The sequence below is a fragment of the Gorilla gorilla genome, chromosome 11 (genome assembly GCF_029281585.2).
Source record: "Gorilla gorilla gorilla isolate KB3781 chromosome 11, NHGRI_mGorGor1-v2.1_pri, whole genome shotgun sequence".
NCBI lineage: Eukaryota > Metazoa > Chordata > Mammalia > Primates > Hominidae > Gorilla > Gorilla gorilla.
In genome coordinates, this window is record NC_073235.2 from 144,671,079 (window position 1) to 144,683,955 (window position 12,877).

Sequence of the window (12,877 nt, forward strand, 5' to 3'; positions counted from 1 at the left end):
GTAGTAATAATAGAAATAAAGTGCACAATATATGTAATGCACTTGAATCATCCTGAAATTATTCCCTCACTCCCAGTCTGTGGAAAAATTGTCTTCCACACATTCACTCTGTTTTTTGGTAGAGGCAGGGTCTTAATATATTGCCCAGGCTGATCTCAAACTCCTGGCCTCAAGTAATATACCTCTCTCAGCCTCCCAAATTGCTGAGATTACAGGCATAAGCCACCACCTTCAACCAAGACTTTCTTAAACCAAATAAAAATTAAGTGAGATTGCTTGAGCCCAGGTGGTCAAGGCTGCAGTGAGCCTGATTGCACCACTGCACTCCAGCCTAGGTGACAGAATGAGACTGTCTCAAAAAATAAAATAAAATACAAATTAACCCTTTATGACATTCCCAGTAAATTCCTAAGTGTTCCCCACAAGTCTTTGAATTCTGTTTAATTTTCACATAACATTTAAGACATTTAAGAACTTATGTCTGTCTGTGTCATCCCTTTATGTCAAAAGATGTCTTTTTGTCACTTCCAGCTGGATCTACCATGAAGGACTTCTGAATCCAGGAAGAGAGACTGACTGGGCAACATGTTATTCAGGTACAAAAAGATTTGGACTGTAACTTAAAAATGATCAAATAATAGTGCATGCATCAAGTGCAATGGGAAGCTCTTCTGGAGAGTGAGAGAAGCTTCCAGTTAAGGTGACATTGAAGCCAAGTCCTGAAAGATGAGGAAGAGTTGTATGAGAGTGGGGAGGGAAGGGGGAGGTGGAGGGATGGGGAATGGGCCGGGATGGGATAGCGCAAACTGCCCGGAAGGGAAACCAGCACCGTACAGACCTGAACAACGAAGATGGCGTATTTTGTTCAGGGAATGGTGAATTAAGTGTGGCAGGAATGCTGTGTAGACACAGTAATTTGCTTGTATGGAATTTTGCCTGAGAGACCTCATTGCAGTTTCTGATTTTTTGATGTCTTCATCCATCACTGTCCTTGTCAAATAGTTTGGAACAGGTATAATGATCACAATAACCCCAAGCATAGTATTTCGTTAATTCTCACAGAATCACATGTAGGTGCCACAGTTATCCCCATTTTATGAATGGAGTGATGAAGCCTTAGGAATAATGAATGATTTGCGCAGGCTCACCTGGATATTAAGACTGAGTCAAATGTTGGGTCTGGTCTGACTTTAATGTTTGCTTTGTTCATGAGCACCACATATTGCCTCTCCTATGCAGTTAAGCAGGTAGGTGACAGAAAAGCCCATGTTTGTCTCTACTCACACACTTCTGACTGAATGTATGTATGGAGTTTCTACACCAAATTCTTCAGTGCTCTGGATATTAGCTGGGTATCCCATGACTTTATTCTGATACTACCTGGAGTTAGCACAGACCCCACAAGTTAGGGGCTCAGTCCCACGAGGCCATCCTCACTTCAGATGCCAATGGCAAGTCCTAAGTTGTCACCATACTTTTGACCAACCTGTTACCAATCGGGGGTTCCCATAACTGTCTTCTTGGGTTTAATAATTTGCTAGAACAGTTTACGGAACTCAGAAAAACAGTTTATTTTTCTTTTTTTCTGAGAGAGAGGGTCTTATTTTGTTGCCCAGGCTGGTGTGCAATGGTGCAGTCATAGCTCATTGCAGCCTTGATTGTCTGGGCTCCAGTGGTTCTCCCACCTCAGCCTCCCTAGTAGCTGAGACTACATGCCTGCACCACCACATCTGGCTAGTTTCTTTTTTTTTTTTGTATAGATGGGATCTTGTTGTGTTGGCCAGGCTGGCCACAAATTCCTGGTCTCAAGTGATCCTCCCACCTCAGCCTCTGAAAGTGCTGGGATTACAGATGGGAGCCACCACATCTGGCCAGTTCATTTCTTATTACTGGTTCATTGTGAAGGATACATCTCAGAAACAGTCAATGAAAGAGACGTGCATGCTGGATGCAGTGGCTCATGCCTGTAATCTCAGCACTTTGGGAGGCCAAGGTGGGAGGATCGCTTAAACTCAAGAGTTTGAGACCAGCCTGGGCAACATGGTGAAAACCTGTCTCTATAAAAAATTAAAAAATAATAATAACCGGTGTGATGGTGTGCACCTAGAGTTCCAACTACTAGGGAAGCTGAGATGAGAGGATACCTTGAGCTGGGGACTGGGGAGGCTTAGGTTACAGTAAGCTGAGATTGTGCCACTGCACTCTAGCTTGGACAAAAGAGCCTGATCCTGTCTCAAAAAAAAAGATACCCAGGGCAAGTTAAGTTCGGAGGGGCACAGAGCTCCCATGCCCTCTGTTGAACATGCGACCCTCCCAGCATCTCCTGTGTCCAGCAACCCTGAAAGCTCTGCAAACCCCATTCAGGGTGTTTATGGAGGCGTTATTATGCAAGCGTGATTGATAAAATCTTTGGCTGTTGGTGATTAAGTCAGTCTCCAGCCCCTCTTCCTCCTGGAGTTCAGTGCATGAGGCTGAAAGTTCCAAGCCTCTTACCATGTGGTTGCGTGGTAATCAGCCCTCCTCTTGAGGAAATTTAGGAGCTTGCAGTCACCCAGTCATCTCAACAACATCCCCAAATGCATTCTTACCATGCTGGAGATCCCAAAGTTCTTAGAGGCTCTCGTGTTAGAAACCTGGGACCAAGACCAAATATTAAAAGAAAAGATGTTCCTGTCACATCTATCACTGAGGTCTTTGTAAGAGTTTTAGAAGCTCTGTGCCACGAACCAGGGACAGAGATTAAATATATATTTCTTTTCTTTTTTTTGAGACAGAATCTCCTGTGTCATCCAGGCTGGAGTGCAGTGGTGTGATCATAGCTCACTATAGCTTTGGCCTCCTGAGATCAGGCAATCCTCCCATCTCAACCTCCCAAGTAGCTAGGACTACACATGCATGTCACCCATGCCCAGCTCATTTTTGTAGAGTCAGAGTTTTGCCATGGTGGCCAGGTTGGCCATGTTGGCCAGATGGGGTCTTCTTTTGTTGCCCAGGCCGGCCACAAATTCCTGGGCTCAAGTGATCCTCCCACCTCGTCCTTGTAGAGATGAGATTTAGTTATGTTGTCCAGGCTGATCTCAAACTCCTGGGCTAAATCGATTGTCTCACCTCAGCCTCTCAAGGAGCTGGGACTACAGGCGCATACCACCATGTCGGGCTAATATTTATTTTTATTTTTTTCTAGAGGTGGGATGTCTCACTGTGTTTTTCATGCTAGTTTCAAACTTCGGGCCTCAAGTGTTCCTCCTGCCTTGACCTCCCAAAGTGTTGGGATTCTGGGTGGGAGCCACCATGCCCAGCAATCAAAAGGGTCTTTATAAAAGAAAGAGAGTAGGAGATTCAGAATTGGAGCAGGAGATGTGGTGATGAAAGCAGAGGTAAGAGAGGGAGATTTGAAGATGCTTCACCTCTGGCTTTGAAGATGGAGTCAGGGGCCATGATCCAAGGAATGGGGGTGGCTTCTAGAAGCTGGAAAAGCCAAGGGAACATATTAGAGTCTCCAGAAGGAATGCAGCCCTGCTGACACCTTGACTTTAGCCTTAATAGACCTAGTTTGGGTTTCTGGCCCCTAGAACTGTAAGATGGTAGATTTGTGGTGTTTTAAGCCACTAAATGTAGGAAACTGCAAACTATGTTGCAGCAGCAAGAAGAAATGAACATGAAGCCAGGCATGATGGCTCATGCCGGTAATCCCAGCACTTTAGGAATTTAGGCAGGAGGATCACTTGAGGCCAGGAGTTCAAGACCAGTCTGGGCAACATAGTAAGACCTTGTCTCTACAAAAAATGAAAAAATTGGCCAGGCGTGGTGGCTCACGCCTGTAATTCCAGCACTTTGGGAGGCCGAAGCAGGCAGATTACCTGAGGTCAGGAGTTTGACACCAGCCTGGCCAACATTGTGAAACCCCGGCTCTACTAAAAATACAAAAATTAGCTGGGCGTGGTGGCACGCACCTGTAATCCCAGCTACTTGGAAGGCTGAGGCAGGAGAATCACTTGAATCTGGGAGGTGGAGGTTGCAGTGAGCCGGGATCGCACCGTTACACTACAGCCTGGGCAAGAAGAGTGAAACTCTGTCTCAAAATAAAATAAAATAAAATAAAATACTAAAAAATTTAGCCAGGCATGGTGGCATGAACCTGGAGTCTCAGGTACTCGGGAGGCTGAGGTGGGAGGATCGCTTGAGCCTGGAAATTTGAGGTTGCAGTGAGCTGTGATTTCGCCACTGCACTCCAGCCTTGGTGACAGTGAGATCTTGAAAAAAAGAAAGAAGAAAGTAAAGAAAGAAGAAATGAGCATGGTAGGCATGGGGACAGATGGCAATGTTAAATAGAATGGTCAGGGGTGGCCTCCTAAGTGAAAATTGAGTAAAGATTTGAAGGAGGTGGCCAAGGTGCTGAGGGAAGAGGATTGTAGGCAGAAACAATAGAATAAACTGTCTGAGGTGTGTCTCTGGCTCTGGAAGGAGGCCCATGTAGCAGATGGAGAGAGGAAGAGAATTAGGGGAGGGAGCCAGGGAGTTGCTGGGTGGGGATCAGTACAGATCACATAAGCCCTGGGAGGTTATTGGTGGGGCTTTGGCTTTTACTCTGACTCAGATGGGAACTGCGGGAGGGTTCTGAGCAGAGAGGCGACATGATCTGTCTCCCGATTTAAAAGCATTCTCTGGCTGCTGAGTTGAGAAAGACTGTGGGAAGATGTGATAGAAGCATGGGGGCCAAGCTTTGGCAACATCCAGGCAGGAGATGATGGTGGTCCTGACCAGGGTCGTGGTGGTGTTGAGAGATGGTCAGAGGGGAGAAGTAGGGGAGGAGGCCAGGGAGTTGCTGGGTGGGGATCTTTAGTAGATGTCGAAGACAATCAACAGGATTTCCTGACAGACTGGATATGGGGTGTGAGAGAAGGCAGGGGTCAAGGTTGAGTTTGATTGTTACTGAAATTATTAAGTAATTTTAAAAAACACTACTGCCTTTCCCAATCCTACCAAGTATGGGATGCTAGATTAAAGAAATCTCTTCAGGCTCATTGCAATGGCTCATGCCTGTAGTCCCAGCTCTTTGGTAAGCAGAGGTGCGAGTATCTTTTAAGGGCAGGTGTTCAAGACCAGCCTGGACAACACAGCAAGATCTGCTCTTTACAAAAATATTTTTCAAAATTAAATAAATATAGCTAGGCATGGTGATGTGTACTTGTAGTTTCAGCTACTCAGGAGGCTGAAGTGGGCAGATCTCTTGAGGTCAGGAGTTTGAGGCCAGCTTGGGCAACATAGCAAGAACCCTCACTCTACAAAAAAATTAAAAACATAACCAGGCATGGTGACACTCAACTGTACTACCAGCTACTGGGGAGCTGAGGCAGGAAGATGGCTTGAGCCCAGGAGGTCGAGGCTGCAGCGAGCTGTAAATGCACAGCTGCACTCCAGTCTGGGTGACAGAGCAGTACCTGTCTCACAATACAAATAAAAATACAAGTAAAATAATATCTCAAGTCAGAGCCTTTTGGCTCTGCAGCCCTTGCAACCCCTCAGCCGTGCAGTGGGGTTTGCGTCGCTGGGAATGAGGAGACCCCTGCCCGGTGTTGTTGCCTGACTAATCAGTGTTTTAAAACATACATTAATCGGGGTGGGCGCGGTGGCTGACACCTGTAATCCCAGCACTTAGGGAGACCCGGGCAGGTGGATCGCCTGAGGTCAAGAGTTCAAGACCAGCCTTGCCAACATGGTGAAACTCCTTCTCTACTAAGAAAACACAGTAATTAGCTGCACATGGTAGTGGACGCCTGTAATCCCAGCTACTTGGGAGGCTGAGGTAGGAGAATCACTTGAACCTGTGGGGAGGAGGTTGTAATGAGCTGAGATTGAGCCACTTCACTCCAGCCTGGGCAAGAGAACAAGACTTTGTCTCAAAGAAAAAAAAGTATTATATCAACATGTAATGGTTTTATTATTAATATGTAATGAATATTAAATATTTTTAAAATCTTATATCAACATGTAATGGCTTTAATATGTGATGAATAATATTTAAAAATTTGGGTCTTATTTTCTAGTTTTCATATAATTATCAACAGAAAGAAATAGTCCTAGAGATCTTCAATAAAGTTAAAAAAGGTAAAGGGATGTTAGACCCCAAAAGATTGAGAATTTCTAGTTTACAAATATTCAGACTAAGCCACATACAACTTGCTACTTGAACTATTTTTTTTTCTTTGTTTTTTATTGTAGGAGATGGGGTCTCACCCTGTCACCCAGGCTTGAGTACAGTAGTGCTATCAGAGCTCACTGCAGCCTTGAACTCCTGGGCTAAGGGTACTCCTACCTGAGCCTCCTGAGTAGCTAGGACTGTAGGTATACATGACGATACTTGGCTAATTTTTAAATTGTTTTGTAGACATGGGGTCTCACTTTGTTGGCCAGGCTGGTGTCAAACTAATGGCCTCAAGTGACCCTCCCACCCCTGCCTCCCATGCTAGGGGTATGTGCCACCACAAGGAGCACTTGTTCAATTTTCTAAAGAAGAAATTTCTAAAGTAAGGCTGTGGGATGATGGCAGGAAGATAAAAGAAAAACAGAATAAGTTAAAATGACTTATTCACACATATTCTTTTGACAGCAAAAAGAACTGTTAGTATATACATTCCTTACAAACAAACAAACAGCAGATAAACAATGTTGTATAGGAACTTCAACACACACTGTACAATATTCCCACTTTGCTGACATAAGTTATGGAAATTTCGTGGTTTACTTGAGTGTCGCTACCAGTATTTTGCTTCTCTGATGATTTTTATCAACTTCCTCATCTGTTAACTTCTCTCCAAAATATGTCATGTCACGACATACTGCCGCTGCACGAACACGGCCAGTGTCTTCCTATTAAACATGTAGAATGCTTTCCTAATTTCTCTTTTTACTCTCTGTCTTTGTGTTCTGCATTTTCCTTACTTTTATTGTCAGAAACTCCAGAAAGTCAATCGTACTAATTTATCACGATTTGCTTTATTAATTTATACTATGCTTATATGGAATTTTGCCCAACAGACCTCATTACAATTTGGGCCAGGGCCCAGGGTTAGGGTTGTTTTAGGGTCAGGGCCAGGGCCCAGGGTTAGGGTTGTTTTAGGGTCAGGGCCAGGGCCCAGGGTTAGGGTTGTTTTAGGGTCAGGGCCAGGGCCCAGGGTTAGGGTTGTTTTAGGGTCAGGGCCAGGGCCCAGGGTTAGGGTTGTTTTAGGGTCAGGGCCAGGGCCCAGGGTTAGGGTTGTTTTAGGGTCAGGGCCAGGGCCCAGGGTTAGGGTTGTTTGAGGGTCAGGACAAGGGCCCAGGGTTAGGGTGGTTTTAGGGTCAGGGCCAGGGCCCAGGGTTAGGCTTGTTTTAGGGTCAGGGCCCAGGGTTAGGGTTGTTTTCGGGTCTGGGCCCAGGGTTAGGGTTGTTTTAGGGTCAGGGACCAGGGATAGGGTTGATTTAGGGTCAGGGCAAAGGGTTAGGGTTGTTTTAGGGTCAGGGCCCAGGGTTAGGGTTGTTTTAGGGTCAGGGCCCAGGGTAAGGGTTGTTTTAGTGTCAGGGCCCAGGGTTAGGGTCGTTTTAGTGTCAGGGCCCAGGGTTAGGGTTGTTTTAGGGTCAGGGCCCAGGGTTAGGCTTGTTTTAGGGTCAGGGTCCTGGGTTAGGGTTGTTTTAGGGCCAGGGCCCAGGGTTAGGGTTTTAGGGTCAGGGCCAGGGCCCAGGGCTAGGGTTTTAGGGTCAGGGCCAGGGCCCAGGGATAGGGTTGTGTTAGGGTCAGGGCCAGGGCCCAGGGTGAGTGTTGTTTTAGGGTCAGGGTCCAGGGTTAGGGTTGTTTTAGGGTCAGGGCCCAGCGTTAGGGTTGTTTTAGGGTCAGGGACCAGGGTTAGGGTTGATTTAGGGTCAGGGCCCAGGGTTAGGGTTGTTTTAGGGTGAGGGCCCAGGGCTAGGATTGTTTTAGGGTCAGGGCCCAGGGTTATGGTTGTTTTAGGGTCAGGGCCCAGGGTTAGGGTTGTTTTAGGGTCAGGGCCCAGGGTTAGGGTTGTTTTAGGGTCAGGGCCCAGGGTTAGGGTTGTTTTAGGGTCAGGGCCCAGGGTTAGGCTTGTTTTAGGGTCAGGGCCCAGGGTTAGGGTTGTTTTAGGGTCAGGGCCCAGGCTTAGGTTTGTTTCAGGGTCAGGGCCCAGGATTAGGGTTGTTTTAGGGTCAGGGTCCAGGGTTAGGGTTGTTTTAGGGTCAGGGCCCAGGGTTAGGGTTGTTTTAAGGTCAGGGCCCAGGGTTAGGGTTGTTTTAGGGTCAGGGCCCATGGTTAGGGTTTTAGGGTAAGGTCCAGGGCCCAGGGTTAGGGTTTTAGGCTCAGGGCTAGGGCCCAGGGATAGGGTTTTAGGCTCAGGGCCAGGGCCCAGGGTTAGGGTTTTAGGCTCAGGGTCAGGGCCCAGGGTTAGGGTTTTAGGGTCAGGGCCAGGGCCCAGGGTTAGGGTTTTAGGCTCAGGGCCAGGGCCCAGGGTTAGGGTTTTAGAGTCAGGGCCAGGGCCCACGGTTAGGGTTTTAGGCTCATGGCCAGGGCCCAGGGTTAGGGTTTTAGGCTCAGGGCCAGGGCCCAGGGTTAGGGTTTTAGGCTCAGGGCCAGGGCCCAGGGTTAGGGTTTTAGGGTCAGGGCCAGGGCGCAGGGTTACCGTTGTAGGCTCAGGGCCAGGGCCCAGGGTTAGGGTTTTAGGCTGAGGGCCAGGGCCCAGGGTTAGGGTTTGAGGGTCAGGGCCAGGGCCCAGGGTTAGGGTTTTAGGCTCAGGGCCAGGGCCCAGGGTTAGGGTGTTTTTAGGGTCAGGGCCATGGCCCAGGGTTAGGGTTGTTTTAGGGTCAGGGCCAGGGCCCAGGGTTAGGGTTGTTTTAGGGTCGGGGGCCAGGGCCCAGGGTTAGGGTTGTTTTAGGGCCAGGGCCCGGGGTTAGGGTTGTTTTAGGGGCAGGGCCCAGGGTTAGGGTTGTTTTAGGGTCAGGGCCTGGGCCCAGGGTTATGCTTGTTTTAGGGTCAGGGCCAGGGCCCAGGGTTAGGGTTGTTTTAGGGTCAGGGCCAGGGCACCGGGTTAGGGTTGTGTTAGGGTCAGGGCCAGGGCCCACGTTTATGGTTGTTTTAGGGTCAGGGCCAGGGCCCAGGGTTAGGGTTTTAGGCTCAGGGCCAGGGCCCACGGTTAGGGTTTTAGGCTCAGGGCCAGGGCCCAGGGTTAGGGTTTCAGGCTCAGGGCCAGGGCCCAGGGTTAGGGTTTTAGGCTCAGGGCCAGTGCCCAGGGTTAGGGTTTTAGGCTCAGGGCCAGGGCCCAGGGTTAGGGTTTTAGGCTCAGGGCCCAGGGTTAGGGTTGTTTTAGGGTTAGGGCCCAGGGTTAGGGTTGTTTTAGGGTCAGGGCCAGGGCCCAGGGTTAGGGGTGTTTTAGGGTCAGGGCCCAGTGTTAGGGTTGTTTTAGGGTCAGGGCCCAGGGTTAGGGTTGTTTTAGGGTCAGGGCCCAGGGTTTGGGTTGTCTTAGGGTCAGAGCCCAGGGTTAGGGTTGTTTTAGGGTCAGGGCCCAGGTTTAGTGTTGTTTTAGGGTCAAGGCCCAGGGTTAGGGTTGTTTTAGGGTCAGGGCCCAGGGTTAGGGTTGTTTTAGGGTCAGGGCCAGGGCCCAGGGTTAGGCTTGTTTTAGGGTGAGGGCCAGGGCCCAAAATTATGGTTGCTTTAGGGTCAGAGCCCTGGGTTAGTTTTTTAGGCTCAGGTCCAGGGCCCAGGGTTAGGGTTTTAGGGTCAGGGCCAGGGCCCAGGGTTAGGGTTGTTTCAGGGTCACGGCCAGGGCCCAGGGTTAGGGTTGTTTTAGGGTCAGGGCCAGGGCCCAGGGTTAGGGTTGTTTGAGGGTCAGGACCCATGGTTATTGTTGTTTGAGGGTCAGGGCCCAGGGTTAGGGTTGTTTGAGGGTCAGGGCCCAGGGTTAGGGTTGTTTTACGGTCAGGGCCCAGGGTTAGGGTTGTTTTAGGGTCAGGGCCCACGGTTAGGGTTTTATGATCAGGGCCAGGGCCCAGGTTGAGGGTTTTAGTGTAAGGGTCAAGGCCCAGGGTTAGGGTTTTAGGCTCAGGGCCCGGGCCCAGGATTAGGGTTTTAGGCTCTGGGCCAGGGCCCAGGGTTAGGGTTTTAGGCTCAGGGCCATGGCCCAGGGTTTGGGTTTTAGGCTCAGGGCCCAGGGTTAGGGTTGTTTTAGGGTCAGGGCCCAGGGTTGGGGTTGGTTTAGGGTCAGGGCCCAGGGGTAGGGTTGTTTTAGGGTCAGGTCCCAGGGTTAGGGTTGGTTTAGGGTCAGGGCCCAGGATTAGGTTTGTTTTAGTGTCAGGGCCCAGGGTTAGGGTTGTTTTAGGGTTAAGGCCGAGGTTTAGGGTTGTTTTAGGGTCAGGTCCCATTGTTAGGGTTGTTTTTGGGTGAGGGCCCAGGGCTAGGATTGTTTTAGGGTCAGGGCCCAGGGTTATGGTTGTTTTGGGGTCAGGGCCCAGGTTTAGGGTTGTTTTAGGGTCAGGGCCCAGGGTTAGGGTTGTTTTAGGGTCAGGGCCCAGGGTTAGGCTTGTTTTAGGGTCAGGGCCCAGGGTTAGGCTTGTTTTAGGGTCAGGGCCAAGGGTTAGGCTTGTTTTAGGGTCCAGGCCCAGGCTTAGGGTTGTTTTAGGGTCAGGGCCCAGGGTTAGGGTTGTTTTAGGGTCAGGGTCCAGGGTTAGGGTTGTTTTAGTGTCAGGGCCCAGGGTTAGGGTTGTTTTAGGGTCAGGGCCCAGGGTTAGGGTTTGAGGGTAAGGGCCAGGGCCTAGGGTTAGGGTTTTAGGCTCAGGGCTGGGGCCCAGGGATAGGGTTTTAGGGTCAGGGCCAGGGCCCAGGGTTAGGGTTTTAGGCTCACGGTGAGGGTCCAGGGTTAGGGTTTTAGGGTCAGGGCCAGGGCCCAGGGTTAGGGTTTTAGACTCAGGGCCAGGGCCCAGGGTTAGGGTTTTAGAGTCAGGGCCAGGGCCCACGGTTAGGGTTTTAGGCTCATGGCCAGGGCCCAGGGTTAGGGTTTTAGGCTCAGGGCCAGTGCCCAGGTTTAGGGTTTTAGGCTCAGGGCCAGGGCCCAGGGTTAGGGTTTTAGGGTCAGGGCCAGGGCGCAGGGTTACCGTTGTAGGCTCAGGGCCAGGGCCCAGGGTTAGGGTTTTAGGCTGAGGGCCAGGGCCCAGGGTTAGGGTTTGAGGGTCAGGGCCAGGGCCCAGGGTTAGGGTTTTAGGCTCAGGGCCAGGGCCCAGGGTTAGGGTTTTAGGTTCAGGGCCTGGGCCTAGCATTAAGGTTTTAGGGTCAGGGCCAGGGCCGAGGGTTATTGTTTTAGGGTCATGGCCAGGGCCCAGGGTTAGGGTTTTAGGGTCAGGACCAGGGCCCAGGGTTAGGTTTTTAGGGTCAGGGCCCAGGGTTAGGGTTTTAGGGTCATGGCCCAGGTTTAGGGTTTTAGGGTCAGGGCCCAGGGTTAGGGTGATTTCCAGGAAGTGACCTCACAGTGACTCAAGCTACCACTTACTGTTGATTGTGACACAATGCCAGCTGAGGCACATGCCTTGGGAGCTAAATGGTTGTTGCCCTTGACTACTATGAGGACTGGTGTGGGAAGGGTCACTTTGGATGCACTTGAGCAGGGGTCCCCAACCCCTGAGCCATGGAGCCGTAAGGAGCCACACAGCAGGTGAGTGGTGTCGAGTGAGGGAGTGAGGGAAGCTTCGTCTGTATTTACAGCCACTCCCCTTTGCTCACATTCCCGCCTGAGCTCCACCTTCTCAGATGAGCAGCAGCATTAGATTCTCATAGGAGAACGCACCCTGTTGTGAACCGTGCATGTGAGGGATCTAGGTTGCGCTGTGCTTATGAGAATCTAATACCTATTGATCTGTCACTTTCTCCCATCACGCTCAGGTGGGACCATCCAGTTTCAGGAAAACAAGCTTAACACGCCCACTGATTCTACATTATGGTGAGTTCTATAATTATTTTATTATATATTCCAGTGTAATAATGGAAATGAAGTGCCTAATAAACGTAAATGTGCTTAAATCTTTTGGCCCAGCTCCTACCTCCCGGCAGCCTCGCCAGGCCCAGAACTCTCTCCAGTCAGCCTCTACAGACCAAGCTCATGACTCACAATGGCCTATTTAGGCCCATACCCTACCTCACGGCAGTCTCCGCAGATGAGCCTACTGCCTCACAACAGCCTCCACAGGCACAGCTCCATCGTTACAATGGCCTCTTTAGACCCAGCTCCTGCCTCCCAGCCTTCTCTCCAGGCCCTGAACTTTCTCCGTAAGTTGAGGTAGCTGGGACTGTAGGTATACATGACGATAGTTGGCTAACTTTTAAATTGTTTTGCAGACATGGGGTCTCACTTTGTTGGCCAGGCTGGTGTCAAACTAATGGCCTCAAGTGACCCTTCCACCCCTGCCTCCCATCCTCCAGGTATGTGCCACCACAAGGGGCACTTGTTCAATTTTCTAAAGAAAAAATTTCTAAAGTAAGGCTGTGGGATGATGGCAGGAAGATAAAAGAAAAACAGAAGAATAAGTTAAAATGACTTATTCACACATATTCTTTTGACAGCAAAAAGAACTTTTAGTATATACATTCCTTACAAACAAACAAACGGCAGATAAACAATGTTGTATAGGAACTTCAACACACACTGTACAATATTCCCACTTTGCTGACATAAGTTATGGAAATTTCTTGGTTTCCTTGAGTGTCGCTACCAGTATTTTGCTTCTCTGATGATTTTTATCAACTTCCTCATCTGTTAACTTCTCTCCAAAGTATGTCATGTCACGACATACTGCCGCTGCACAAACACGGCCAGTGTCTTCCTATTAAACATGTAGAATGCTTTCCTAA

The 12,877-nt window shown here is 49.6% G+C and overlaps 1 long non-coding RNA gene across 3 annotated transcripts in view; it reads left to right on the forward strand.

The window, feature by feature from the left end:
• The window catches only part of LOC129532018 (uncharacterized), a 61,381-nt gene extending 48,504 nt beyond the window's left edge, over positions 1-12,877 (forward strand). The window contains exons 13-15 of one of the 3 annotated variants that reach the window (XR_010129740.1): positions 532-596; positions 11,912-11,969; positions 12,063-12,877. This is a non-coding gene — a long non-coding RNA (uncharacterized lncRNA). Of the gene's footprint in view, positions 1-531; positions 4,494-6,222; positions 6,899-11,911; positions 11,970-12,062 lie in introns of those variants that run through there. The other 2 variants (XR_010129739.1, XR_008677600.1) reach the window with 2 other exon arrangements.